The 27,788-nt window shown below is 45.3% G+C and overlaps 1 pseudogene; it reads left to right on the top strand.

Annotated features, from left to right (window-relative positions):
- Nucleotides 1-2,243: 2,243 nt before the first annotated feature.
- Nucleotides 2,244-27,788, top strand: part of LOC127696741 (nucleophosmin-like) — a 140,540-nt pseudogene continuing 114,995 nt past the window's right edge.

Here is a 27,788-nt window from a genome sequence, read left to right as displayed (position 1 = left end):
CCCTTTGTAGCACACAGCTTGTCTTCTAGGCTCCAGCTGCCTGTACTCCACTGCTGCTGCTGTTCTTGGTGGTCATCACATGGTACTGGCATCTCCAAAATGCTGCTATTTTCTACTGTAATTAGGCTTCACCAATAGCCTCTCATAGGCTCTCATCATGGTGACAAGCCTCTGCTCCTATGCATGACCCATTCAAGTCCTGGGCCATCAATTGCAACTGAGGCTGCACCTTCACCAATGGCCTTCCGTGGCCTCTCACTGTGCCAAGAGCCTCAGCTGCTCTTCATGACCCCTTCATACCTTCAAAACCAGTACCATCTGCGTGACTCTTACACAGTACCAAGTCTAGTCACAGCACAAAATACATCTGTGGCTATCTCTGGAACACACTCTCTGTGCTCTCAGAAAACACTTCCAAGAAGATTTCATCTCAGTGATGCTGGTCTCTTCTTAATCACTGCCAATTTCTTAGCTCCAGCTAACCAGCATCAATATTCCCAGTAACACAAAGGTTTGCTTTAGTGGTTCTGGTATCTTGTTATTTACAGCTGATTCTTCAGCCCCAGTTAACCAAAACCACAGAATCTTCACAATCAAAACATGGCCACTTTAAGAGTCTTTAATCTTCCCTCTGAAATTTCACAAGCCAGGCCTCCATCTTCTGCACTGTTCGTAACATTGTCTTCCAAGCTCCTACAGAACTTTCCACAGCTTTTCTAGCTCAAAGTTCCAAAGTCCTTCCACAATCCTCCCCAAAACACGGTCAGGTTGTTACAGGAATACCCCACTCCTGGTACCAATTTTTCTTAGTCAGGGTTTCTATTCCTGCATAAACATCATGACCTAGAAGCAAGTTGGGGAGGAAAGGGTTTATTGAGCTTACACTTCCATGTTGCAGTTCATCACTAAAGGAAGTCAGGACTGGAACTCAAGCAGGTCAGGAAGCAGGAGCTGATGCAGAGGCCATGGAGGGATGTTTCTTACTGGCTTGCTTCCCCTGGCTTGCTCAGCCTGCACTCTTATAGAACCCAAGGGCACCAGCCCAAAAGTGGAACCACCCACAAGGGGCCCTCACCACTTGATCACTAATTGAGAAAATGCCCCACAGCTGGATCTCATGGAGGCACTTCCCCAACTGAAGCACCTTTCTCTGTGATAACTCCAGCCTGTGTTAAGTTGACACACAAAACTAACCAGTATATATTTTATATATATATATATATATATATATATATATATATATATATATATATATATATATATATATATATAAATGTGTGTGTGTGTGTGTGTGTGTGTATAAAGAAAGCCAAGAGAGTTGAAAGCCAAGTCTATGTAGCTCTTCTCACCATTTTCTTCTAGCCCCAGACATATTAGGCCTTTCCCCACTACTATCTGATGTTCTGCCATATCTGTCTGAAGAGACCTATGACTATCTGGACTAGCAGTTCTCAACCTGAGGAGGTTGCATATAAGATATCCTGCATATCAAATATTCACATTAGGATTTATACAGTAGAAAAATTACAGTTATGAAGCAGCAAAAAGATCGTTTTATGGTTGGAGTCACCACAACATGAGGAACTGTAGTAAGTGGTCACAGCATTAGAAAGCCACTGATCTGTATTATAACTCCAAATGTTATGTAGGGTATGTAGGGTAATGTATGTATGTAGGGTAATGAAATTACATGTTAGGGTTAGGGCTAAGGTTAGGGTTAGGGTTATGAATAAGGTTAGGGTTAGTGTTAGTCAGGGTTAGAGGTATCAGGGTCAAGGTCAGGGTCAGGGTCAGGGTCAGCATCAGAGGTATAGATCATTTATCATTTGCTGCACTATGAATTGGTTTTGAGGTGGAGGCTGCCTCCACAGGAACCTTTCCTTCAGTTTCCTAAGCCCTTTTTCCCAGATACAAAGCTCAGCAGTTAAGAGCACTGACTGTTCTTCCAGAGGTCCTGAGTTCAATTCCCAGCAACCACATGGTGGCTCACAACCACCTCTAATGGGATCCGATGCCCTTTTCTGGAGTGTCGGAAGACAGCTACAGTGTACTCATATAAATAAAATAAATCTTAAACAAAACAAACAAAGATAAGTCTCCCTGCTACTTCCAGGTTAACCACTGTCAAAATGCCAGGCCTTGGGAGGCACAGACCCCCAGGCCTGAGGGCAGCCTGTGAGGTGGTAGAGTGTGTCCCAGGGAGAGCACTCTATAGGGTGGCATCATTAGCTTTAGTGACATCCATGTCGTCATTTGGACAGGCCGAGGCACTCTTTAACTTCCTCCTGCTCTCCGACTCAAGCCGGGATGCTGTCCACCTGTAGGGCTGCTGACTCAGCACACAGCTTGGCTGGATGCTGATTTTTCTGCAATGAGAAAATGAGCCTGAAGCTGGGAAGGTAAGGCCACGAGGAAACAAACACAGTCATCTTTAGTTCTAGGGCATCATTGCTGGGCCTGGTTCTGGAACAGGCAGGGCTTGCTTATGGTTGGTCTTGGTCCTCTGAGCAGTTTATTATTTTGAAGGATGAAAAAGAGGCATGCAACAAAATCTGTAGCAGAAACATCAGGTGAGTCTGACTTTCTCCAAACAAACTTGCCAAAACTTTCAAAGATTCGGTGTGCCCAGTATTGCACATAACCAAAAGTCGGCTAATGTAAGAGTCATGGAATGAACAAATTAACAGCTGACACTAGGTAAAACATTTAAACCTAAAACGAGAACTGTTTAACCGAGGCTCTCTTCTGCTCTCTTCCGTAGTATTACCAGGAGCAGTAGCCTCTTGGGAGGCACTTAGGGAGTGCTTACTGTGTGCCAATTCTTACGTAAATTACCAGACCTGTACCTGACCTGTATGTTCTCAATCAACTCTCGCCATAGTCTGGGGGTGGGGGGCACTCCCATCATGCAGAATGAGGAATTCTGGGTTAGAGGTGGAGTCACTCCTGCACAGAGAGACCCAAATCTTAGTGTGTTTTCTATTACTACGATAAAGAACACTACCAAAAGCAACTTGGGGAAGAAAGGGTTTACATATGCACTGTTGGCTTACGTATATCATGTATCACAGTCTATTGAGGGAAACTAAGGCAGGAACTGAAGCAGAAGCCATAGAGGAACAACATTTAACTGGCTTCATGTCCATGGCTTGCTCAGCTTGCTTTTTAAAAATACAATACGGGACCATTTTCCCTGAGGTGGCACCACCCACAGTGGGCTGGGGCCTCTCACATGGTCGTCAATGAAGAACATATTTCCCAGAGTTGCCTATAGGCCAATCTGATAGAGACATTTTCTGAACTGAAGTTTTCTCTTTTCAAATGTGACTCTAGCTTGGGTCTAGAGCTCCAGAAACCTGGCACACCCATCTCGTAGAGCACAAAAACATGGTGTGTCTAGGAGTATGCTATACCGGAGTATGCTATTCCAAGTCTGTCTTCTCTTATTAGTTGGTTTGAGCTTCTGAGAGCTGACAGCTTTGATGGGTAAAACTTTTGCTTCCATTAATACTTTGGGAAAGGAGTTCCACAGAGAAACTCCAATCTCCATTTGTGATTCTAGGTGACTCTTGGCCTAAGTAGTGTCATAATACAGTCCACGAATGAACTGAGGGGAGAAGTCTGGGTGCTTGTGAGGAAACAAGACAAGAGTCTTGTTACCTCAATTTCTTCAAAACACAGACTTGGGGTGCTTCGAATATGCCTGACCCGTGGGAAGTGGCACTATTAGGAGGTGCGGCCTTGTTGGAGGAAGTGCATCACTGTGGGCCTGGGGTTTGAAACTCTGACCAGTGCAGAAGAGACTTTCCTCTTAGCTGCCCCAGAAGACAGTCTTCTTCTCACTGCTCAGGGATCAAGATGTAGATTTCTTTGCTCTTTCTCCAGCACCATGTCTGCCTGGATGCTGCCATGCTTCCTGCCAGATGATAATGGACTGAACCTCTGAACCTGTGAGCCAGTCCCAATTAAACGCTGTCCCTTATAAAAGTTGCCTTGGTCATGGTGTCTCTTCTCAACAATGGAAACCCTAACACTTGTTCTTGTGTCTCCATGCTGCTCCCAGATGTAGTGGATAAGTGACTTGACTTTAGATTATTCATTACAACAGGCAACTGTTTTTTTTTTTATATGCTTCTGTAGAAAAACAAGTTTTTGCCACATAAAGATTGTGTAACACGTTTGGCTTGTCCTTGTGATTGGACACTTAACTCATGCGACTCCTTTTAATCCTTAGTGTGTAAATTGTCTGATTCTCTGAATAAACACTTGGCTATTGCATGAGATCCATGTCATTTTTAGGATCCACTCTTCCAGGTCCCACTGGCAATCAGAGTGCTAAAAGAATATGGCATACAATGCCTTGTTGGGCATCAGTGAGAGGAGTGGTCCTTGGTCAGGTAAAGGCTCAATAGATGCCCCAACAAAGGGAAATTGAGGTGGGGGAGGTGGGAGTGAGTAGGGTGGAGGGGCATATACGTGGAGGCAGGGGGTGGGAGGAGGGGTTGGGGGTCTTTGGGGAGGGGGAAAATCGGGAAAGGTTTTACCATTGGCAATGTAAATGAAGATGATATTCAATAAAAAAATAAAAAATTAAAATAGCTAAGACAGAAAAAAATTGGCATATAATAACCTTTATGTATTCTCTCCTTGTTCCCAGGTACACTACAGTCTGCTGCAACTTTTGTTTCCAAACAAGAAGCTACGGCCAGTGGCTACTTTGTCCTGTTGACTATGGGAACCTATTTGTTAGTATCTTCTTTCAGTGCATAGCCCATGGAATGGTTGACACTAATTTCCTGTTTGAGAAGAAAAATCAGCATGTGTATTCTTAGCCCAAGGTCAACTCTTAACTTTTTCTCCCTGTGTCCTCATCTTTGCTTCGAGGAGTTGTGAGCCCCTTTGTGTCATGGTCCTTATCCAGGCCATCTGGCTGCTGGGGAAAGAGATGTAAGTCAGCTAATAAGAAAGTCTTCCCGCAAGATCCAGATTGCACAAAGATGAGACTCGACACATCTGGGCACTTGCTCCTCCTGTCAGCTCGGATTCTGTGGATGGAGCCTGTGGTATTTCCTCCTGAAGGCACACCAGGCTCTAACCTAGAGGCTGTTCAGCCTTTTCTTCTCGGCGAGACTGAAGACAGATTTCCTGGATGCACTGTGATTGAGAGGTGGTTGAAGAGGCTGGCCCTTCGTTTAGATGTCATCGTGCCATCTTTCCCAGTGGTTTACAGTGTGCTATAGTAGCTGGCACGGCCAACCTTACTGGATGAAATGATGAAACCAATGTGCTGGGAAGGAAAGGGGTGACATCCATCGCCACGGAGCCTTGCAAGGCCCTCACCTGCTCCCTGGCTTTTCTCTGCCAGGAGAAAATGATAAAAATGTTTGCTGGAAGCTTTTCAGGTTTTCCCCGAAAGGTAGGGAAATGGTTTTCTCTCTCTTTCCTCTGATGAGCTGGTTCCAAGAGTTGAGTCCACTCTGGGATTAACAACACACACACACACACACACATACACACACACACACACACATACATACACACATACACACACACACATACACACACATTCATACACATTCACACACACACGCACACATGTACACACGCACGCACGCACGCACACACGCACGCACACACACATGCTCGCACATACACCAAAACAAGCTTTCTTGCCTGGCCATGTAATCAAAGCAGCTGCCTGCTTTCAAGTGGATACAGAGCGAGGCCATGGGAGAAACAGGACGTATTAATTTAGCCTTACAAATGTGCCCTTCCCAAGGCCAGCATTACTCACTCTTGGCGTTGACCGCATGAGGCCTGAGTTTGCTCAAACACTGTGGCTCAGAACTGTCCTTTCCATTAGTGGACAACTTTCCAGCTAGTGACACGCTCCAACTCTGCAGAGATGTCCAGATGTAACCCAAATCCTGATGGTTACAGCAAAGCAAGCAGTTTACCATAGGAGAAGTGCTGCGTTCTTGACAGTCTCGGCAAAGTGATATGCCCGGTTACGCATGGGGGAATCTTATATTTGGTGCATGCTGAGGGAGGGGTCTTAAAGCTGGGAAATGGAAAATCATATGAAACCATTTCTGCCTTCTAACTGTGATGAGGTTGGAACCTGAGTCAGCCTTTTCTCGGGCTGTTTTCCCACTCAGAAAATGTTCCAATTGTAATAGGAGGTACAAAATAGTTTCTTTTAAGGCCCTGAATAATGCCTTTCACCATCTCTGCCAAAGCTAATCTATCTTGGTTTACCCACTCAGTGCAAATGGGAGAGGCAGGGGAGAGTCCAGGGTCTCCGGTGGCTTCCATGCTGTCTCTGCAGCAATAACTCCCACCTTTGAACCCCTGAGAGGCTGGGACTCCTTGGTGACTTTGAAGTATGTGCTTACGTCTCACAACCACCTCGAACCTAACCCTCAGAGCCAACTCTCACTTCCCCCCCCCCCCAGCCTTCTTCCTGTACTCTATCTCAGCCTGAGGTGCCTCCATCCATTTTATGTTCCATCCTGGAAGCCAACCTTCCTCAGCTTCCTCCTCCGATCCCCACTTTTATTGCCATCTCCAAGGAGAGTAGCATCTCCAGGCGACACTGGAGTTCCATACATAGTCTACAGATGGGGTCTCTTGCTCCCCGCTTTGTTCCTGGAGTACTCCTGCATCTAAACTCCCAATCCCAAAAGACAGACTTTCTGAAATGTAAAATCCAGAACATGCTCGGGGTGAGCTATGAGACCTCTCACTTGGCCCTGAGGGTTGGCATGACGGAGCGGCCCATGTCTTTGGTTTTACCGAAGGCCATGTTAGCTTTACCGAAGGGCACAGTAGCTTGCTGGCAGTCCCTTGGATGCCCCAGCTCTCATCAGCCAGCGTTTGCTCTTACAGGCATGGTCTGTTCTGACCTTTCCTCACTCACATACCAACTCTCTGTTCCTGCCTATCTCTCTCTCTCCTTTCAGATCTCGGCTCAAACGAACTTTGAGCCTAGAGATATTTCTTCCCAATGTATATTCCCTCCATGGTATTTAATGTGCCTTGGCTGTCTATATTCTCTGTGTGTATGCACACAGGTACTCATGTGTGTGTGTTTGTGATAATAGAAGCCAGAGGTCATCCTCAGGGCTCATAGCTTGGGTGCCACCCATATTGGTTTTGTTTGGTTTGGGGGTAGAACATCTCACTGGCCTGGAGCTTGTAATGTGGCTAGACTGGCTGGCCAAGGAGTGCCAAGATCTGCCCATCTTCACCTTCCCAGGCCTGGCATTCCAGGAGCGAAGCACCTTGCTCAGAGTCAGGTCCTTCTGCCCCCATGGCCCGCACCTTTCTGATTAGCAGGCTCCTGGCCCATGTGCATTATCTATTTGCCTAATATTTGGTTTATAGTTTACCTTCCCATATCCATGTTTCTACCCACACCTAGGTTCCTTTCATAAAGGCAGGAGCAATCTCTATTGTGTCTGGGTGCACAACAAGTTCTGACATTTCAATCCAGTAAAGAGCATGTGAATACAAAAAATATGATTTCCTCTTTATTTAGGGCATTTAAGGAAACTGACTTTCTTTTAACATTTAAATTTAACTCACTATTGGAATGTATTATGAGTGGGGAACTTTTTTGGTTGGGTGGGCACTCATGCCACAGTGTGATGGTGGCATTCAGAGGATTACCTTGTAGAGTTGGCTTTCTATTGCCTCTTTGAGGGCTCCAGTGTCTGTACTTGCAGGGCTTGAAGGACAAATGCCCTTGCTAAGCTAGCTTGCCAGCCTGCGTCTTTTAAAAATCTACAGAGGGGAACTCACTGCTCTCACTCAGATGCAGGTACAGGCTTCCCAGGCAGACCAGACAGTTAGCGGACTGTGGCCTTAGAATCTACAAGTACCCACTCTCTCTCCCAAGCAGCCATTCCTCTCAAACTGTCTCAGTTTTTCCTAACCCCGGGAAGGGTCAGGGTAAGCTCCAGGAACATCAGTTGAATCCATTTCTGACTTCTCATGGTGGATTTTGTAATTCATTCCTCATGAAGCCAACAGTCAAGAGAGAATATTGTACTGCTATAAAAATTCTTGGTGACTAGCTTTGGGAAAGCAAGCACCATTTTACTTTAGAAGACCAATTTAAGGGGTGGGTGTGGGTTCCAAATTCTAATAACCAACATCTTTGCCCCAAGTCCCTCGGAACTAAACCCTAAGCTGGGAGTTCATCTGTTTTTGGTTTTATATGAATTTGCAAAACTATGGTGACTCACCCTCCAGCCAGATCCTTGCATTCACCTCCTGAATCCTGGTGAGCATGTGTTAGCAATGCTGGCACACCAACTAGATTATTCATACAGGGATTGTATTTATTTGCATTGAGGCAGAACCAGGAAACGACTTCCTGTCCATATATGGAAGAGACTTCCTGTCTACTGGGAAAGGACTGGGTAAATAGTATGGAACCATGCTCCTTGGCTTTCCCTAGACTCCTGGGCTGTTCCTTGGGAAAGGAAGAGTAATGGGAGCCCTGCCTGGAGCAATCAGGAGTCATTGACCAACCTGGGGCTGGGGACTTTCTTACTGTCTAGGAAAGTAAGGGTCTCCTTCCCTCTGCCTCTCAGGTCTTACGCTGAGGCGTGGCCAGCACTGAAGATGCTCCAGTAGTGCCTCTCTCCTTCCTCTCTTCCTTCAAGACAGGGTTTCTTTGTGCAACAGCCCTGGCTGTCCTGGAACTTGCTTTGTAGACCAGGCTGGTCACAAATGTTCAGAGATCCATCTGTACTGGGATCAAAGGTGTGTGCCACCACGCTAGCCCCTTGTGCAGTCTCTGAGCTTCCTGTTTAAGGCGAGCTACACTTGCACAGGGATGCCAGGGCAGCGAGACAAGTTGTTCCTTTGCTTCCATCCCCTCCCCTGTCACTCTTTGGTGAGTGGCTTAGTCAGGCACTGTGGGTCTCATGGGTCATGAGTCACTCACTCTCCGCTTGGCTCCTCAGAAAGCCAGTGAACCACTTAAGGCTCCTGGTTGGCTCTTCATTTGCTTCCCACCAGGACCTCCTCTTCAAGGTTCAGGGATTGATATTATACTTTACCCCATCTATTTTCCCTTTCTTTGTCTGTCTGTCTTTGTTTATTTTTATTGAGTGAGTTTCTCATCATGTAGCTCGGGCCTAAGACTCACTACGTACTCCACACTGGCCTCAAACTGGTGCTTTTCCTGCCTCGGCCAACCAAGTGCTGGGTGACAGATGCGTACCAGCAGGCCTTGTTGAACTATGAAAGTGCTTCTTTCATAGCCAACTTCAGATATACCCATGTATAACATGCTTATAAAATAAATATCACACTGGAATCACAAAGATGTAAGGCATTGCCAGACTTATCTGAGAAAACTAGTGTTTCGCATGTCCTAGATGTTTTGAGGAAACTTGGTCAAACTCCCTGAGGAATTTTACTGAACAGTTTCACCTTAAGTCACCTGGGGCAGAGCAGAGCCCCACATCCTGTCTCTGTAGCTGGGGTCTTGTTCCTTTCTTGGTCGCCATTCTAAGAATTCCCTGGTATTTTGCTCTCAAAAATGTATTTCGTTCTTGTCACAGAAGGAAAGCAGGCCTGGAAAAACTGGCTGTTAGGATTCTGTTGAAGCTCCACCCCACAGTTACCTGGCAACAGCCAGGTAAGCCCCGCCCCACAGTTACCCGGCAACAGCCAGGGAGGTCTGGCCCACTATAAAAGAAGATGCTTGCCCCTCCTCTCTCTCCTGCCTCTCTCATTCTCTTAGCTTCTCTCTTGCCCTCTTGGGCTCTTCCCCTCCCCCTTCCCCTCTCCCTCTCTCCACATGGTCATGGCCACCTCTACTCTACTCTCTCCCTCTCTCTGCCTTTCTCTGCCTCTGCTACCCCCTTAACTCCCCTCCCCATACCCTGAATAAACTCTATTCTATACTATACCATCGTATGTCTGGTCCCTCAGGGGGAAGGGATGCCTTGGCATGGGCCCGCTGAGGCAGCCTCTTCCCCCACCTGCCCTAGAACACATTCTTATTCCTATTTCTCTTTTTATGACCACAACAGTTACCCGGCAACAGCCAGGGAGGTCTGGCCCACTATAAAAGAAGATGCTTGCCCCTCCTCTCTCTCCTGCCTCGTTAAATTCCAAATTGCGGAAAGTTTGAGCCGTCAGTGCAGGATGCTAGGGATGAAGGTGATAGCATCATCCCAAGACAGTTGTTTTTTGCTTTTTTCGTTTTGTTTTTGTTTTACCTTCTGTAAGTTAAAGACATTTCTCTTTGAAGGGAAATCGCTTCTTTCTGGGCTCTGTGCAGGGCCACAAAACTAAACTTGGCACTTTTTATGACCACAACAAGATTTCTAAGAATCTTGGGGAGCCTCAAAGCTGGCATTGGGGACACGCATCCTGCTCCCATCTCTTCCTTCTGCTTCCCCAAACTGACGAGCCCACGGTTTCCTGCTGAGAGGGTCAAGTTCTTCTTGCAGCTTCTGGTCACACAGCCTTTACCACTCTTTCTATGTTTACAGGTTTTGTGTTTACGGCTTCCCACCGGATTCTCTCCTGAGTAGGATTCAGGCGCAGAGGGAAGAGAGAAAACAAATTGAGTTCTTACATGCAGAAAGTACAGTTTTTAGAAGCAATGATTAAATTTAAAACTCCTCGTTAAATTCCAAATTGCGGAAAGTTTGAGCCGTCAGTGCAGGATGCTAGGGATGAAGGTGATAGCATCATCCCAAGACAGTTGTTTTTTGCTTTTTTCGTTTTGTTTTTGTTTTACCTTCTGTAAGTTAAAGACATTTCTCTTTGAAGGGAAATCGCTTCTTTCTGGGCTCTGTGCAGGGCCACAAAACTAAACTTGGCATATTCTGAGAGAGTGACAGAGACGAGACTCCATCCTGGTCTCCATTAGACAAAGGCCACAGCTTCTATGAGTTTGTTTCCAACTCTGGCATCATGACTGGCATTTACTACAGCAAAGAACGCAGCAACGATAAACATCCTGCAAGAAAAGAACAGTGCGGGTGTCATAGACGCCTTAGAAAAAGGAATTCATGATGCTACTTCAGACTTTGGAAAGCCAAGACACAACAACAACAACATCCACAAACAAACAGACAAACAAACAAACACTTCAGAAGCTTTTAAACTTTTAATTTAAGAAGCTCTGGTCAATTGTTCCAATTAATCCATCAGATCAGTTCAAAACCACATTGTGATGAAAAGTGATATTTCCTAAACTGGTGTAGGCAGCTGGGTTCCATTTTGTCTTTGTTTTTTTTTTTCAAACAGGTTTTCCATGTTCCAAACCAGCTGCAGCTGCATGTCCTAATTTTACGTCAGAACCCACATGACTTCTGTGGGGGACACTTTGGGAGGAGGGATGTTGAAGCCTCACTTTTTTATAGTTGTTATTTGCTGTTATTTTCACGTCTCGGTTATCCTTTACCTGAGCGTTCATCTCTGGAAACTGAGACTGAGCATGTGTTCCCAGCATGTCTTGCAGTCATGACTAGGACATACCAGATGCCCTCAAATAACTCTCAGCTAGGTCAGACTCCTTCCCACCACCACGTGGTACAGCTCATGCTGTACAAACGTTTCTTTAATATTGTGAGATTACTGTTTTGTTTTAAAAAATTACAGAATTTGCACTGGTGCCGCACGCCTTTGACCCCAGTACTCCAGGGAAACAAAGGGAGGTTGGAACCTGAGGATAACCTGGTCTACAGAGTGAGTTCCGGACAGCCAGAGCTACACAGAGAAATGCTGTCTCAGAAAATAAAACAAATCAAAACAAAACAGAACTAATGCTGGTCTTGGTGGCTAATACCCAGAATTCCAACAGTCAAGGTAATGGTGCTTGGAAGATCGGAGCAAAGTGAGGTGTGTGTGTTCCCTCTCTTGTTATACGTGGTGGTTTGACTTGCTTTTTGAACCAGTCAGGACATGTGTTGCCCCTCGGTGTTGCAAAATTAGATCAAACCAAAGGTTTCTCTCCAGTGGTCTTTCTTGTCTCAGTTCGTTTCGATCCTCATCTTCAGTAAATCAGGCCGAGCTGGTAACCAGGAAACAGGATAGCAGGAATGGCAGCAGCAGGAGAGAGGGGAGGGCAGCTGAGAGTTCTAAGGGTCGATGAAACAGAAACCCTGCAAGCAGCGATGGGGACAGGAAGGGCTGAGAAGAGCTGAAATGAGAAGTTATGGTTCCTGGTTACTGGGAGGGTCCCAGGGAATAGCCAAGGCCGAGGATCTCAGACATCCTAGACCAAGAGCTATCACTAGAGTTGCTATCTTGAGTCTCTGCCCCTGTAGTAAGTTGTAAGTGCAGACGGCTCTGCCTGCTGAGCATCAGTTCTTAGCTACGGCAGCCCACCTGTGCTGGGAGCTGTGCATGACAACAGTTTTCAAGAGCTCAGCTGAACTCACTTCTAATCGTGTGACAAATCTTGAGCCAATAACGCTGGCTGTTATAAGGCATATGGTGTTGGGGATGGTTTGCTACACAGTAATCGAGAGTGAATGCATTATGATGAACGTCTGTGTTATGAAATATTCACATTCCTCCCTCATATTTTAACAAGTTTTCCAATACAGAAATTTTATAGTTGGTAAATGCTGTAATTATTTGGCATACTTGCTATCACTTGACATTTAAATTATTCCAAATATTATTGCTAATGCCTGCAATGCTTTATAAATTTTTCCACCCATTGCTTCTATTTATGAGGGTGGAATTGCTGAGTCAAAGGAATTAGAAATTTTAAGTGTGTGTGTGTATGTGTGTCTGTGTATGTGTATGCACACACACATGCATGAACGGAGTATAGAGAGCAGTTTGTGGGAGATGGCGCTCTCCTTCCATCACATCAGTTCTGGGGATCAAACTCAGATCACTGGGCTCGGTAGCTGGTGTACCCACTGAACCACCTCACCAGTATCCATTTGTAAAGAAAATCCTATTAGTTCATTTATGCCCTCCTTTTAAATTTGCCTCAACTTGAAATTAGGCAATTAACACACAGTTGAGTCATGGTAAAGGAAGGCTTTCCTGAGAGCGGAACAGGAAGTTGTGTGTGAGAATAGGATGGGTCCAGAGAGGCGCCCGGAAGCTCAAGAGGAGGTTGCTGCTTCATAGAATGAAGACATTTCTCTATATCCGAAGGCCTTTCTAGAAATAAATTTAATGCACAAACTGACAAATATAATTACTAAAACAGTATGAAAACACCCAGGGGGACTTTGCTGGAAGAAGGCCAACAAGGTACTGCCTCTGTGTGACTCAAAGAAGAGGCTGGACAAGAGAATACAGACTGTTCCAAAGAGAGAGAGAAAGGGCCTCGGAAATTCACGTAGGTAGTGAGGGACAGGAAGACCTGAAAACTGTGGGGACCATGACTGCATCCAGCTGGAAAGGAAGATACAGAGCAAGCTCCAGCCATGAGGTTTCTTGTGGGTTAAAGGGAGCAGAAGCCTCATCCTAAAGTGAGCCGGTCTGCCCTAGTGTCAGGAGACTGGCAGTCCTACCCCAGAACAAACCCTAGCCTTCGCGAGCCTCAAATCTGGATGAGAGCTTCCAGGAGACAGTGGTTCTTCTGGATGGGTCAGCAAGGGAGAGGAATCTTATTTGCTCACAGTCATCTTGAGAGAGAACCTGTTGTTTAAACTGATAGGCTCTGGGCACCTGAGATGGAGAATGGCCACACATTCGAAGCTTCCATTTTAACCTGCTCAGGTTTACTGGCTGCACTTCCTGTTTACTTTCTCTGCTTCCGTTTTGCAGCTGAGTTCACCCAGCTTCCTGCTCTGGCCACCTGCTGCCTTATCTGCCCTCCATTATAGATGCTAACTCTCTGGAACAGTGTGGTGGTTTGAATGTAATTGGCCCCGCTAGGTTCATGGGAAGTGGCATTTTTAGGAGGTGTGGCCTTTTTGGAGTAGGTGTGGCCTTGTTGGAGGAAGTGTGTCATTGTGGGGGTGGGTTTTGAGGAGGAGGATTTGAAAGCAGAAGAAAGGACTTTTGAGGGCAGTAAGGGAGCCAGCAAAGGGGGAAGGAGAGGATGGAGAGATGGCTCAGTGTCTTCACTCGTGTCTGGCTTGTTCTTTCTGCAATCTGTCTCTGTTAAACTCTCCTGGTAAAAATTGCCTCCTTTTTTTTTTCTGCACTGCCCCTCTTAAGTAGCTTCCCTTTCTTTCCTCTTCTCATGAGAGTTGGGCATATTCTATCCTGTTAGATGTTTTTGTGGGTTTTTTCACTTTGCCCCTCAATTAGACATCACTTTCAAACATGGGTGCTTCCTCCTACAAACTAACTTTCCTCTCATTGTTTGGATTAAAGTGCTGTGGGTGTATGTATACTGCAGCAAGAGGGATTTAAGGTGAACACTAAGGACTGAGCTATACCACAACTAGAAACAGGGTTTTCCCCCACAATCTTGGGGTTCACAATGTGATCAAATTTCCTGTAACATTATGGAGTTTGGTGTTCTTGCAGGACCCCCAGCAGTGGGAGTGGGGGTGCCTCTGACTCTGTTGCCTGCTCTTGGGACCCTTTTCCCTCTCCTGAGTTACCTTGCCTAGCTCTGATATAAGGGTTTGTATCTGGTCTTACTGTATCTTGTTATGATGCATTCTGTTTACATTGTGTGTTAGGCTTTTTTTTTTATTTATTTTATTAAGAGAAATGGAGTGGATTTCTTTTTGGTGGGGGGAAGAGGGGAGCTGGGAAGGGTAGTGGAAGAAGGGGTGGAGAGAGAGACACTGATCAGGATATACTGCATGACTGAAGAATTTTAATGTCCACACTAACTGGAGGTCATGGTGAAGAGGGGAAATTATATTGATCACCAGTTGTCATTTTGCTCTGGGAATAAAAGAAAACACAAAGTTTGTGTAATACAAGGCTAAGAAAATGAATTGAGTCTACTTCTTTGCATTTATGAGGACAATCCCATAACTCAGTCTTATCTGACTGGCATGTGTTGATTGCAGTCTTCCAAAGAAGGAAATTAGTGTGGTTTGAATGCAGAATGTCCTCTCTAGGCTCACATGTTCGGACACTGCTCCCTGTTTGGGAAGGCTGCTGAATCCTGAAGAGGTGGAGCATTGCTGGAGGAAGTGGATCATGGGGGTGCAGCCTGAAGGCTTCCTCTGGCCTCCTGAGGATGGATGCATTGTGACCAGCCAGGCTTCATGCCTTCATGCCTACCCTGTCATTACAGAATGAGCTCTGAACTGTGAGCCAAAATAATCCCTCTTCCCTTAATTTGTTTCCTATTAGTTACTTGGTCACAACAGAAACTCAAGGTTGCCTCGTCTCTTCCAGGCAAATATTAAATTGCATCCCTTGAAGTCATTTAGGACCATTTTGATTCTGCTCTCTTCCTGGCAGCCATGAAGGCCAAATGGACGTCATTGCACTGTCGGCCTTGGCCTGTGGCCCACCTCCATTTTTGTTGTTTCTTGTTTGGTTGGTTTTTAATAGGGCTTGGAATATGCTAAGCATGTACTATATTTCTAAGTCACATTTAAAAACACAAAAACAGAATCACTAAGTCTCCATATTTCCTTCATGAGCATCTCAAACCAGGCCCCAGGTAATTATTATCATCTGTAAATAGCTCCCTTTGCCCAAAGTGGCTGCAATCCAACGCTTGGAAAAGTCAAAGATGACGCTGTAGAGAGCCAAGAAAAATGTGGACTTGAGACTTTCTAGAGAGGGTACGATTAGTAGCTAGCCCTCCACATACCTTGGCTTCTTCCGTCTCTTCTCAAATTGCTCGTGAAGCCAAGGATGCCCTGGTAAGCAAAGTCCTGCTAAAGCTCCCAAGCATCTTTTAGGCAATAATCATATTTGAAGGTAGCAGATGTACATGATGCCCTTTTATAGTTCACTAAATTAAAAAAAATTCATTAAAAAGGGATTTCAGCTCATTAAAACAGAAAATATGAAGAGCCAAAACCTTCAATGAATGATCATAACTACTGATGTTTGGAATGATTACTCTTTTGCACAGTTTTCACTGTGTAAATATAGATGTATGAATATGTAATTTTGTTTTTAGGATTGCAAGATCTGGAAGGTATGAAGGCAAGTCCAGACTCTAGGAAGAAGAGACTGAGGGCCAGCAATGTGTGCGTGGGTCTAGAGAGCGTGCAGAGCGTGGCCTGCAGAGCGTGGCCTGCCTTGTGCTCTCCATCCCAGTAGGCTTTGGCCACAGGCCCTTCTGTTTTCTCACTTTCTCTCCATCTCCCACCACAGTCCCCACCCTCTTTTCTACCCCTTCCTATTCCCAAGGACACAGAGCCATTTCAGAGGGTAGGAGTATCTCTTAGCTCATCCAAGAGGACTTTTCTCCTCACAGCAGAGAAGTGTACCGCCAGTATCTCACGAGACGCCAGCTATGAGGGAAAGCACCCAGAATCACGTTCATCCTCAAGGACACACCTGCCCACTCAAATGTCTGCATCAGTCAGCCTTCTGTCACCGTGACACGATACCAAAGGCAAACAAAAGAAGGAAAGGCTGGTTTTGGCTCGTGGTTTCAGAGTTTGGGTGCTGCTTGGTCCTGTTATTTTGAGTCTGTGTCAAGAGGCAGAGCATCATGGGAAGAGTGCATAGGCGAGGAAAGATCCTGGAGACTGAGAAGCATCGAGAGGAAGAGTTATCCTGAAATTGCTAACTTCCTCCCAGTAGGCTGAACTTTTTCTTTTTTAAAATATATGGTTATTTTGCTTGCATGTATCTCTATGTACCATATAGATGCTTGATGAAGAAGCCAAAAACAAAACCAAACAAACCAACCAACCAAAAAAACCAACGCAAAAAAAAAAAAAAAAAAAAAAAAGGCATTGGATTCCCTGGACCTGGCATCACAGATGTGGGCCACTTTGAGGGTACTGAGAATCAGAATCAAACCTAGGTCTTCTGGAAGAACACTCAGTATTCTTAACTGCTGAGCCATCTCCCCAGCCTCTAGGTCCCACTTCTTTTACCTCCTCCTGATAGTATTCTAGGCTGAAGTCCAAGCTGGCTATGAGCCTTAGACCCTTCAACTGTAGCTTCAGGGTCTATATTGAACCAGTGCCTCTGCTCCCATGTGTTCACCATTCTACACTGGGGAGCTGTACAAGGGATGGGAGGCAACTCAGGGACTCATTCTAGCACTCTGAGGATAAAGGAAAGCATTAATCAAACTGATTTTCATCACCCCCCACCCTTGCCCCTCCACACTTTTTATTCCCCCTATTCTTTAGGCCACAATCATTTCAGAGGTATTTCCTTGACACCTCAATGTTTTCATCTTTAGACTGGGAATAAAGCTATCTTCTCCACATGGTTGTTGGGCTGATAAAAGGGAAATGCATGTCACAGTACGAAAAGGATGCTTCCATGCTGTCTGACAGTTCTCAAGATGACTCTAAGGGTATCAGTCTTGTCATGTTCCTGGACCCGGTCCTTGGCTTCCCAAGCCTAGCCTTAAGATAGTTCATTTAACTCCCTGTCAAAACTCATCGGGGAGATGAGCCAAAAATGCAATTTATAAACAAGAATTGTCACATGACCTGCGGATTGCCAAGTATGCAGGGAAGTTATAGGGCAATGATTCCTGGGTGAACTGCATAGGCAGGAATTTGGTGGGATCATGACTGATGCTATCTCATTGTGACAGTTCATGGCTGTCACAGCTGTAGGGACAGCAGGCTGGAAGCATTAGATCTCTGCAGCGTCTATCATTTCAGTTCCCCTCCTTCTGGGCACCACAGTGACTTCCATGACGGCAGGAACACTTCTCACTAAGGGGCAGCTGTGCTTTGATTTACAGTATCTCAGGTAGAAAGTGAACAGGCATTCCTATAAGGCAGCATGCTGTAGTCTAAAAAATAAAAGTCAAGATAGCACTGAATTAAATAGGTTTAAAAAGTGAGCCGGAGCTGGGGAGATAGCTGCACTGGTAAAGGGCGTGCCACACCATCACTAGGAGCCAGGCATGGCTCTGACACCCAGCACAAGGCAGGTAGTGCATGCCTTTCATCTTAGCACTAGGAAGATGGAAACAAAAGGTTCCCAGATCATGCAGGCCAGCCAGTCCAGTAAATCAGAGAACTCTCAGCACAATTAGAGCCCCTGTCTCAAAAAATAAGGTGGAGAAAGGATTGAAGGTTTACAGCCATACTCCCTTGAATGCATTGGCTGTCGTCTGAACTCTGAAGCTAAGCAGGGTCAGGACTGGTCAGTATTTGGATGGGAGATAAGTTTGAAGAAGATAACTAACATTAACCTGTGGCCACGGGTATGCAAATATGCGAGCACATGTACACACGCCAGGGAGAGAGGAAATTATATCTCAGCCCTTTGCCATGAAGCTGTCCACATATGCATAAAGCATAAAAGACAACGAGCAAGCTACTGCCTTCCCTATGTTTGGCTAATTCTACTAACAGTAACTGCCCACAGGGTTGTTTCCGGGATGAAAGTGAGTTAATGTGTGCGACATTCTTGGAACAGTGCTGGCGGTCACCTTGTGTTGTGCTTGCTGTTACCATCAGTAAGGTGGGTTTGGTATTTTTAACTTCTATGCATATATGCTATCACTACATATGATGTGCACATCCAGACACACAGGGGCTACTATTTGAGGAGTTTTCAAATTTGAATATATAGAGTCATTCTGAACTATCCCTTTCCAGTGTGTTTTCCCCAGTTCACATGAAAGCCATCCATGCATGCCTTCCCAGTCTGTTCACTTGCATTACTGGACAAGATTGTTTCTATTGTAGAAAGAACACAATATGGCTAACTACTCTCCTTTTGTTGGGCATCTGTTGTTAGTCTTTGGTATTATAAATAATTATTATATAATATGATTGTGCATGACTCCTTATAGACTTTGTCCAGATACATTTTGTGGTTTTCTTTCAGGCAACTCTTCACTGTGGGATACTATTATTAAGTTCTTAGGAGAATAGTACAGATTGCAAAACTTGCTGCAAACACAATGCACGGTTCGGAGAAATTCCCCCCCCCCCATGGTTCCATTACCTCTTCCATCTCTCTAATAAGGCATAATTCCTAATGAGGACGGGAAGTGAGAAAGTCAACAGGCCCTTCTAAACAACCTCGTGACCTGGGGGCAAGTTGCTGGCTTTTTTGGATCTCCCTTTGCTCATTAGGAAAACAGCAGTTATCACTCTGAGCTGTTTCGGACCTGGGAGTCTTTAGTGTCTATTCTCTACCAGACCAGAGGAGTCTCAGAGCAGAGAAAGCATCCTATGAACCTTTGTTGATTGAAATGGGGCCAAGGGGCCAAGATGCATTTTTAAATAGCTGTGTGGTGATTGCTAGAACACTGCACTTCCCACAAAAGAGTGGATGAGAAAGAGATGAATAGAAAGCCTTTCGGGAAACCTAAGACACCAGGAAAGTCCCCTGCCCCAATAAAAACTGGCCAGATTAGCATAGGAGTCGTCTCAGGAAGTTGCACAATTTTGTAGGAATGAGATTAAAAACACTAATGGAATGAGACATTCCACTTTCAAGAGACAAAGCAGGAAGCCAGACCCAGTTGTGGCTCAGCAAGAAATTGCGTCGGAAGTGGACAGCTCTAAACATCCTCTCTCCGCAAAAGGTCTGCTGTGCTGGAAGATCTTTAAACGCAGGGGTGGAAGGTTATCACTCCCGGCACAGACAGAATGTGCGGTGTCTCCGTCTCCAGGTCCTCTGTTTTGACCTTGAGTTGTCCTCTAATTATCTTCCGATGGCTTGCATTACCGCCTTCCAAACTCTTCCTTCTTAAAGAGAGAGGGAAGGGGGGCCTCCGGGTGAGATACCGCATCCAAGCCTTCTACCGATGCCATAAAGGAACTTCCGAGTGCAACCACGCGCCATGTTCCTCCCAGGATGCAAAGCAGAGCCCACACAGCAGGGGAAGCGAAATGGAACAGAGAGGCACAAAGACCACAGTGGGGGTGTGGACGCGATCGATTGCACCAGAAGAAAGGACCTTGCCGATATGGCTGCTTCCCCTGACTTCTCAATAGGAACCTAAGCCAGGCCCACGGAAGCTTAGCCACAGAACCTGTCTCCTAGCCCACTTTGCCCCTGCATGCGACTGTATAATAAGGATGTGGCTAGTTGAAGTTTCTTACTGGCTCTGAAAGGTCTTCAGCTAACTTCCTTTCTGCTTACAGAAGGAATTGGGAGTTAGAGGTGGCCATCAGAGCAGTTCTGAGACATATTATGTACTAAATTGTGTCCCCAAATTCCTAACTCCTGATGTCACTGTCTTTAGAGATGGGGCCAATGAGAGGATGTTTACAGTTTAATGGGGTTGTGAGAGTAGGGTTTAAAGATAGGGTTTTACTGTGTAGCCTTTGTTGACAGGGAATCGATTAGGTAAATGAGGCTCTCCTCAAACTTACAGTTCCTCCTGCCTCTGCTTCCCAGGAAAGCACTGGGTTTAAAGCCACGTGCCACCATATTCAGTTTCCAGTGACCCTTTGAAGGAGAGAAGCAAGTACCAGAAATGTGTGCAGAGCAAATCTCATGTTTGGACATGGGTAAGATGATGGCCCTCTGCAAGGCAGGAACAGAGGCCTAGCTAGAAACTAACTCCCCTGGTCCCACACAGAACTGCAAGAAAATAAACATCGGCTGTTTAATCCACCAAGTCAGGGTCTCAGCCTGAGACAGCCATGAGTTGGGAGGCAGTCATCAAGGTGACAGAATTAGAAGACAAGGAGTCTGGATTCACGGTGGCTGGGAATCCAGCTGCTGGGGACATCCACATGAGGACAAGCTCTAATAATTCTTCTGATATTTTGGAGTCTTTACTGAAGCGGGGTAATTACTTCTATAGATTTTTTTATTTACTTAATTTTAATATATTATTTTGAGTTACATAAGGCTGATTTCATGCAATGTATAAATATTTGTCAACTTAATCTACTAAGAAAGATCTAGCGCACTAATGAGGTATACCTTTGGGTTTATCTATAATCTTTCTTACAAAGAGGTTCAACTCAAGAGAGAAAACAGATCCTGAAGGGGCTATGTCATGGACAGAATTCAAAGGAAGAAGCAGAGTGGAGCCCCAGCATTCAACGCTCCCCGTGTTCCCTGACTGCAGCCACAGTGTGACCATCCCCGGAGGACAAGCATCTGCGCCCAGGCCTTTCCGCTGTGATGGACTGTATCCCTTCTTAAGCCATGCGCCAAAGCAAATCAGTCTTTCCGAAGTTGCTTTCGCCAGGTGTTTTGTAACAGCAAGGAGAAAATGTCGCTAATGTAACTATTCTGTTTAATATAACTGGTTGATATTAGTTAATGGTTCAACCACGGTGAAGTGAGCTATTTCTAAACATGTCATCCAGGTAGCCTAACTAAAATCCCTAACTGGGCACAATTGGTCCAGGGAATGCCTGCTGTCTGCACTGGAGCACCCACAAGGATGCTTTGGTACTTTTGTTATTACTGCCTGTTCCTTCATCTTCCACCGGATACAAGAGAAGGTTATGCTAGGCATTCAGAGTGTCTACCTGGAGCTAAGATCCACGTGCCAGAGACCCAAGTACTGAACGAAGCTCTGGTAGTCAGTCAGTGGCTCTATTGGAAGGTAGTGGAACCTTTAATAGTTGGATCCATTGAAAGGGGGTTATGTCATTGGGCTGTGCTTTTGATAGGGGTATTTGAGCCCATCTCTTCCTCTCTCTCTCTCTCTCTCTCTCTCTCTCTCCCTCCCTCCCTCCCTCTCCCTCTCCCCTCTCCTTTCGCTGTTTCTTAGACAAAATGAAGCCAGCATTTGTCTTTTGTCTTCTACTACAATCTCTCTGTCACGATGTTCACTTTTGCTACGGTTGCTTTTACCCAAGTGACCTCAGAATAAAATTCCTGAAGCGGTGAGCAAAGATACCCTCCCCAGCTTTAGGGTGATTGCCTCAGAGGGGTTGTCACTATGTTGGGGGAGCTAACACAGGCATCTGGGCCTTGTGTCTATGCTTCAGACACGACACCTCAAACAGCCTTGAGGAATTAAGCTGAACAGTGAAAATGGCGCTGCCAAATGCTACCGGAAACCCCAGCAAAGTGAAAACAAACAAAACCCTAAAACCAAGCCTGAAAGGAATCTGTACAGGGCTTAAATTCATTATACTTATTGTTATCTTTGATCAAGAACTAGGGTGTGGGTGTCTTCCTCTCTCCACGTAGACTGTGGAAACAGATGTTAAAATTTGTCCTTAAAGTTTCCTAAAAGCAACAAAGCTCTTACTATTGAAATAACTTTTTGAAGTTGATAGAAGGGATATGCTGAAATCAGTTACGTTTAGGTAGAGGAAAACCTTCCCCACTTCTCCTTGTTAAAGAATGCCTTGGCAGGCTGAGAGCTATTTATTCAATGCACGTGCATATGTGCAGCGCACTCAAACACTCAGTTTGCCATCTGCCTTCCACCTCTCAAAAGCCCTCATCAGGCCTGGGGTTACCTCCGCATTTGTTTATTCCCAGTGACAGTCGCTATTTCTCTGCATCTGGCACAGCCCCTTCCCTTCCAGTTTATATTAACCAGTCTGCCTGTTAGAGATACAGGGAGAGCCAGCACTGACTGTCAAGAGTGCTCTGAAAATGGATGGCAGTGTCTTTGCTAAGTATTTTGAGGATTTACAGCATCAAATATAAACGTTCCATTTGTCAGTCCTGGAGTGTGGGAACCTGACCTCGGGTCTACAGGCCATTCCCCCTCCATTTCTGAGAAATCCCTTTTCTTCAGCTGTGGAACTCTAGGCTAGCGTTACTGAGCATCTTCGCTGTGCCAGCCATGACATTGTCTCTTTTGCATAAACTCTTAGTTCTCATATCATCTAGCCAGGGCTACATTCTCCATTATCCCTTATGAACAGAGCCTAGATCCCACTTGAAGGAGAAACAGACCTGAGAAGGCCTGCTTTCCTCAGCTGTCCTTGACCTGATGGTATGTGATCAGATGACCACCTACCAGAACTATCCTGATGGGAGCTTCTGGAACTGCTTCTGTTTTTCCAATAAAGGAGGCAGAGACATGAGGCATTACCTCACCTTGCTCTCCCCTTCCCTTTACCTGACATCCTGATGTGGTAAAGGGAAAGGGAAAGAGTTGTAGACTCTATCTTGCCCAGCCATGCTGTAGCTGACATTCTTTTTCCACCTTTACACTGATACCGTTTGCCTCTCCCTAGTTCCCTTCTTACATGATTTTTCTGGTTCCTTTAGTTTTCTTTTTTTTTGGGGGGGGGGCTTTCTTCTGGTTTGCTTCCTCCCTGGTGTCTACTGGGTCGTGTCCATCACTGTAATAATTAATGAGCTCTAATCCAGCCCAAGGGGTAATGCTTTCCTATCGTTGCCCACCAGTCTGTCTTTCTAATTCTCCCCAATCTTCTCTCCCTTCTTCCCGCCCTTCCTCACAATGCTGCTGATGGGTATCAACACAAAAATCCTTCACTCATATTCCTTGGCTGGTAGAAGCCATCTCTCTCTCTGTTGAGATGGAACTGTCGGTGTTGATGTAATGAAGGTTTGTCTTCCGTCATAAGAAATGACGTGTAACTGTTTAAGCTCCGTATCTGTTCATGCACACGGCCCACCTTGTCCACGAGGTCTTTTAACAAAGGAAATCATAGTTATCTTGATGGCTCTTGTGATCCTTTCAGCATCTCTGGGCTGCTTCTGATGATTGGTTTATCTGATAACAATAGGTGTCCTCTCCCCTTGCTTTTTTCATGCCTCAATTTCTAATCGAATGTGAAGCATTGTATTTGAAGAACAGTAGTGGCTGAGTTGACTGGTCTTTATGCACAGAAATGAGCCTGTCTATTTTTCTGTCAGGCCTTTAGAGGAGGGATTAAGCTGGGCTTGGGTTTTGCAATTGTCAGCCTTTGCTCAGTGGGAGGCCTTCCTCTTGCTGCTATACTCTCAGATCTCAGGTTTCCCTACTTGCTTGTGCCTTCAGAGAGTTTCCTTCCTACAGTAGACACCTTGGCCTCTCATCCTATTCTTTCTCCCTATTTACTACCCATAGCATCAATCTTTTGCTCAGGTAGTGTGTATTCTTGCAAAGTAAAGATTTTCCTGCACTTACCCAGTGGCAGAAAAAGGAAGGCTTTGGGTGTGTCAAACATCTTGAGGCTCAGAGGGCCCCTCATTTTTTTCCTAGGGAGAGATGGTTTTGGTTTCAACCCATTCCCTACAAGTGGTAGGTCTTTGCTCCAAGATTATTTACTGCTGACTCAGAGGCAGATGGGTCTCCCTGTATCCAACCCCCCTTAAAGCTACCCTTCTCCCCAGTTTGAGATTTTAGCTTTGTAGACCACAGCTGGGAGAGTAGGAAGTATTTTCCAGGTTTTCCAGCAACGTCTGGCCTGTTCTTTCACACCAAGTCCACTGAGGAATAATCTGGTCCCCTGTCCTGCCTTTAGTCTTCAGGAACACCTGTGGGGAGGAGCTAGTGGGTGGAGAGTCCCCTGTGTCTAGTTCCTGGTATGCTAACCCACACTGAGTCTTTAGGGAAGTCCAACACTTCGAACTCCTTTCTTCTTGCTCACTCTTTGGCAGCCATCTTTTCTTTCCCCACATGGCCAAAGCCCAAACAGCCAGTGAGTCTCATCTCTCTGGGGAGAAAAGTCTGGACTCTTCTTGGAATTCAGCTTCGTTGGTTGCCTTGAGCCCTTGGTTCTCTGATGGGCTCAAGAACAGAAAAGATTTTGTAGATTATCCAGATTATTCTCATTGTTAGTATGAGAACAATGTGCTTTTGTGGGTTTTATATCCTAAGTAGAAGCAGAACTTTCAGCAGTCTTACCAACTTTGAATTGAAAATTCATCTGACGTGTAAGGAGAAGGGGGGCTGTGCTGAGGGGCCAGAAATGTTCAACAGGAAAGAGGAGGGGAACAGGAGAAAGCCATGGGGTGGGGCAAAGACAGATATCTAGTTTTCTCATACTAGATATCACACAGACACACACACACACAGAAGGGGCAGTATTTACTGGGACAAAGGAGACTAGAATTTGGGAAGAAGGCCAAAAGAGAATGATAAGGGTGAAAATGAACCAAGTACAATAGTATATATGAGTGAGAATATTATAAGTGCAATAGTATATATGAGTGAGAATATTATAAGTACAATAGTATATATGAGTGAGAATATTATAAGTACAATAGTATATATGAGTGAGAATATTATAAGTACAATAGTATATATGAGTGAGATTATAAGTACAATAGTATATATGAGTGAGAATATTATAAGTACAAAAGTTATATGAGTGAGAATATTATAAGTACAATAGTATATATGAGTGAGAATATTATAAGTACAATAGTATATATGGGTGAGAATATTATAAGTACAATAGTATATATGAGTGAGAATATTATAAGGAAACCGATTATTTTGTATGCTTAAGCAAAAATGGTGACAGTTTTTAAAATTAGTGCTATTCTATAAATTGAAAAAAGATTTATCTGGTATCTGATCCCCACCCCTCACCCCCTAATCTTGATGCCTCCTATAGAGGTCTGAATGAGAATGGCCCCCACAGGCTCAAGTTTGAATACTTGGCTCCCAGTTGGCAGAACACTTTGGGAAGGATAAGGGTGTGTGCCTTGTTGGAAGAGGTCTGTCACTGGAGGGAGGGCTTTAAGGTTTCCGAAGAATCATGCCATTCCCAGTGTACCCTCTACCTTCTGCTCGTGGATCAAGATGTGAGTTCTGAATTCTTCCTGCCACAGTGCCTTTGCTCTGCCCTCACCAACTCTATCCCTCTGAAACCATGAACACAGTTAAACATTTTCTTTTAGAACTTACCTTGGTCATGGTGTTTTGTCACAATAATAGGTACTACAGTAGATCCAATCCTGGTAGCATAAACCATCACATCTCACTCAATTTACCAGAAAGCATTCTGGGTGGAATCTTGGCTTCTACCTCACTTTTAACATAGTCTCTTCCTGACATGTCAGCCAGAGTGATCTTCTGAAGACATCAATCAGATTGAGACATTTTTTGGCTGACTTTCCAGTAATTCCTCATGTGATATGAAAGTACAAACCCTTCAAATCCCCTTGGTGGCTGTCCATTATCTGCCGTGTCCCTAGCTCCCTCTGCTCGACTGGTCTACCACCCCCTGAATCCCTCCATGTCACCCCACAATAGGGGCATTCTGATCTTAGGGCTGTGCAGTGGCTGTCCCTGCTCTACAGAACTCTCCTCCCTCGGTCATTTGCATAAGTACCCTCTGCTTGACCCTTCAGGTCTATGCCTGAATGACACTCTTGTCAATCTACTTAAACCGCAGCCCACTCTACCCACAATGCCTTGTCCTGCTTGGTTTTTTCCATTTTATACCTACCACAAAATATACAGATTTCAATAAACATTTTGATTATATTCTACCTTCCTCTCTGCTAGTTTCCAGATTATGACTAGCAAAAATATAGTACCCCCCCCTCTCCTTTGCACATACCATACAAGCATTGTACCAATGAGGTCCATCTTCAGCCCCTGTGTTTTAGGGACAGACGCTTTCTTTGTAGCCCAGGCTAGCCTTGAACTTCCAATCCTATCTCTACCGCACAAACACCACAATCACAGAGGTATATCACCAGCTGAGAGCTTATTTGTTTTGTTTCAAGATTTAATTTTAGAGCTAGAGTCACACCTGGAACACAGAAGCACACTTGCAAACACTTCTAAGATAACAAATACACGCAGATAGCAGTTGTTTTGTAGGTGATAACCTTTGAGGCCAATTAGCCTTTGCATTCTCTGGGGCAGTGGTTGACTAAATGTTAAAATTGTTTCATGATGTTGACATCATAGTATGTAGAAATTAAAATGCCCAGGCAAAGAGGAGCCTCATGCATTTTGGAAAATATGTATAGAAACGAAAGTGTGTTACTCACATTAGGATGGGAGGCAGGTAGCTAAGGACAAGGGGAGGATGAAAGCAAAGAAATAAAGAAGAAAGAAAAATGGAAGGGAGGAAAAGAAAGGCAGGGACTCCAATGGACAAACTAAAGTAATAAGTGCAATACGGAACTGAGCTAATTCACCACTAGCAAGGAGACGTTTGAAAACACGCCTTGGAGAACTTGGACTAACTCAGCTGTTTCGGCCACTCAGCTCAGTGGCCCGGAGCAGAGCTTATTGTATTGTGGCTTCCTTCCACAGGTGTGTGTGTGTGTGAGAGAGAGAGAGAGACAGACAGAGACAGAGACAGAGAGACAGAGACAGAGAGACAGAAGGAGAGTGAGAGAGGGGAAGGGAGGGGAGGGGAGGGGAGGGGAGAGGAGAGGAGAGGAGAGGAGAGGAGAGGAGAGGAGAGAGAGTCGGGGTGGGGGTGGACTGCTCTGGTTAAGGTGGGATAAATAACACATGGCAAACCCGAGCATCTGTACCCCCCTGTGCCTGAGGGAGGGGCCCCATGATGCCTTGCGCTAGGAGTGATTTATAGCGCGGCCCAGGCAGCTGAGTCTGCAGTGTATTGGGTTGTACTTCCAGAAAGCCTCACGTTTCTGTCTGGACCGTTAACCCTTTCTTTCCGTCCTTCTGGCATCCCCACCAGTCAACTGTTTCCAGTCAAAGACAACCTCTCAGCGCTCTCTGTTTGCGGCTCAGGATCGGTTGGGCATTTGGAACATTTCTGCAGTTACTGACATGTATAAGCTATGAACGAATGAAATAAAATAAATCTCAGAGTCACCAGGCCCTGAATGGGAGGGGCCCTGTCCCATGTGGTTCATATATTCTGCTGTTTTCCTGGAACTGA

This window comes from Apodemus sylvaticus, chromosome 11, assembly GCF_947179515.1.
Source record: "Apodemus sylvaticus chromosome 11, mApoSyl1.1, whole genome shotgun sequence".
Classification (NCBI taxonomy): domain Eukaryota; kingdom Metazoa; phylum Chordata; class Mammalia; order Rodentia; family Muridae; genus Apodemus; species Apodemus sylvaticus.
Note: the sequence above shows the minus strand (reverse complement) of the source record. Positions and strands in the feature narration are given on the sequence as shown.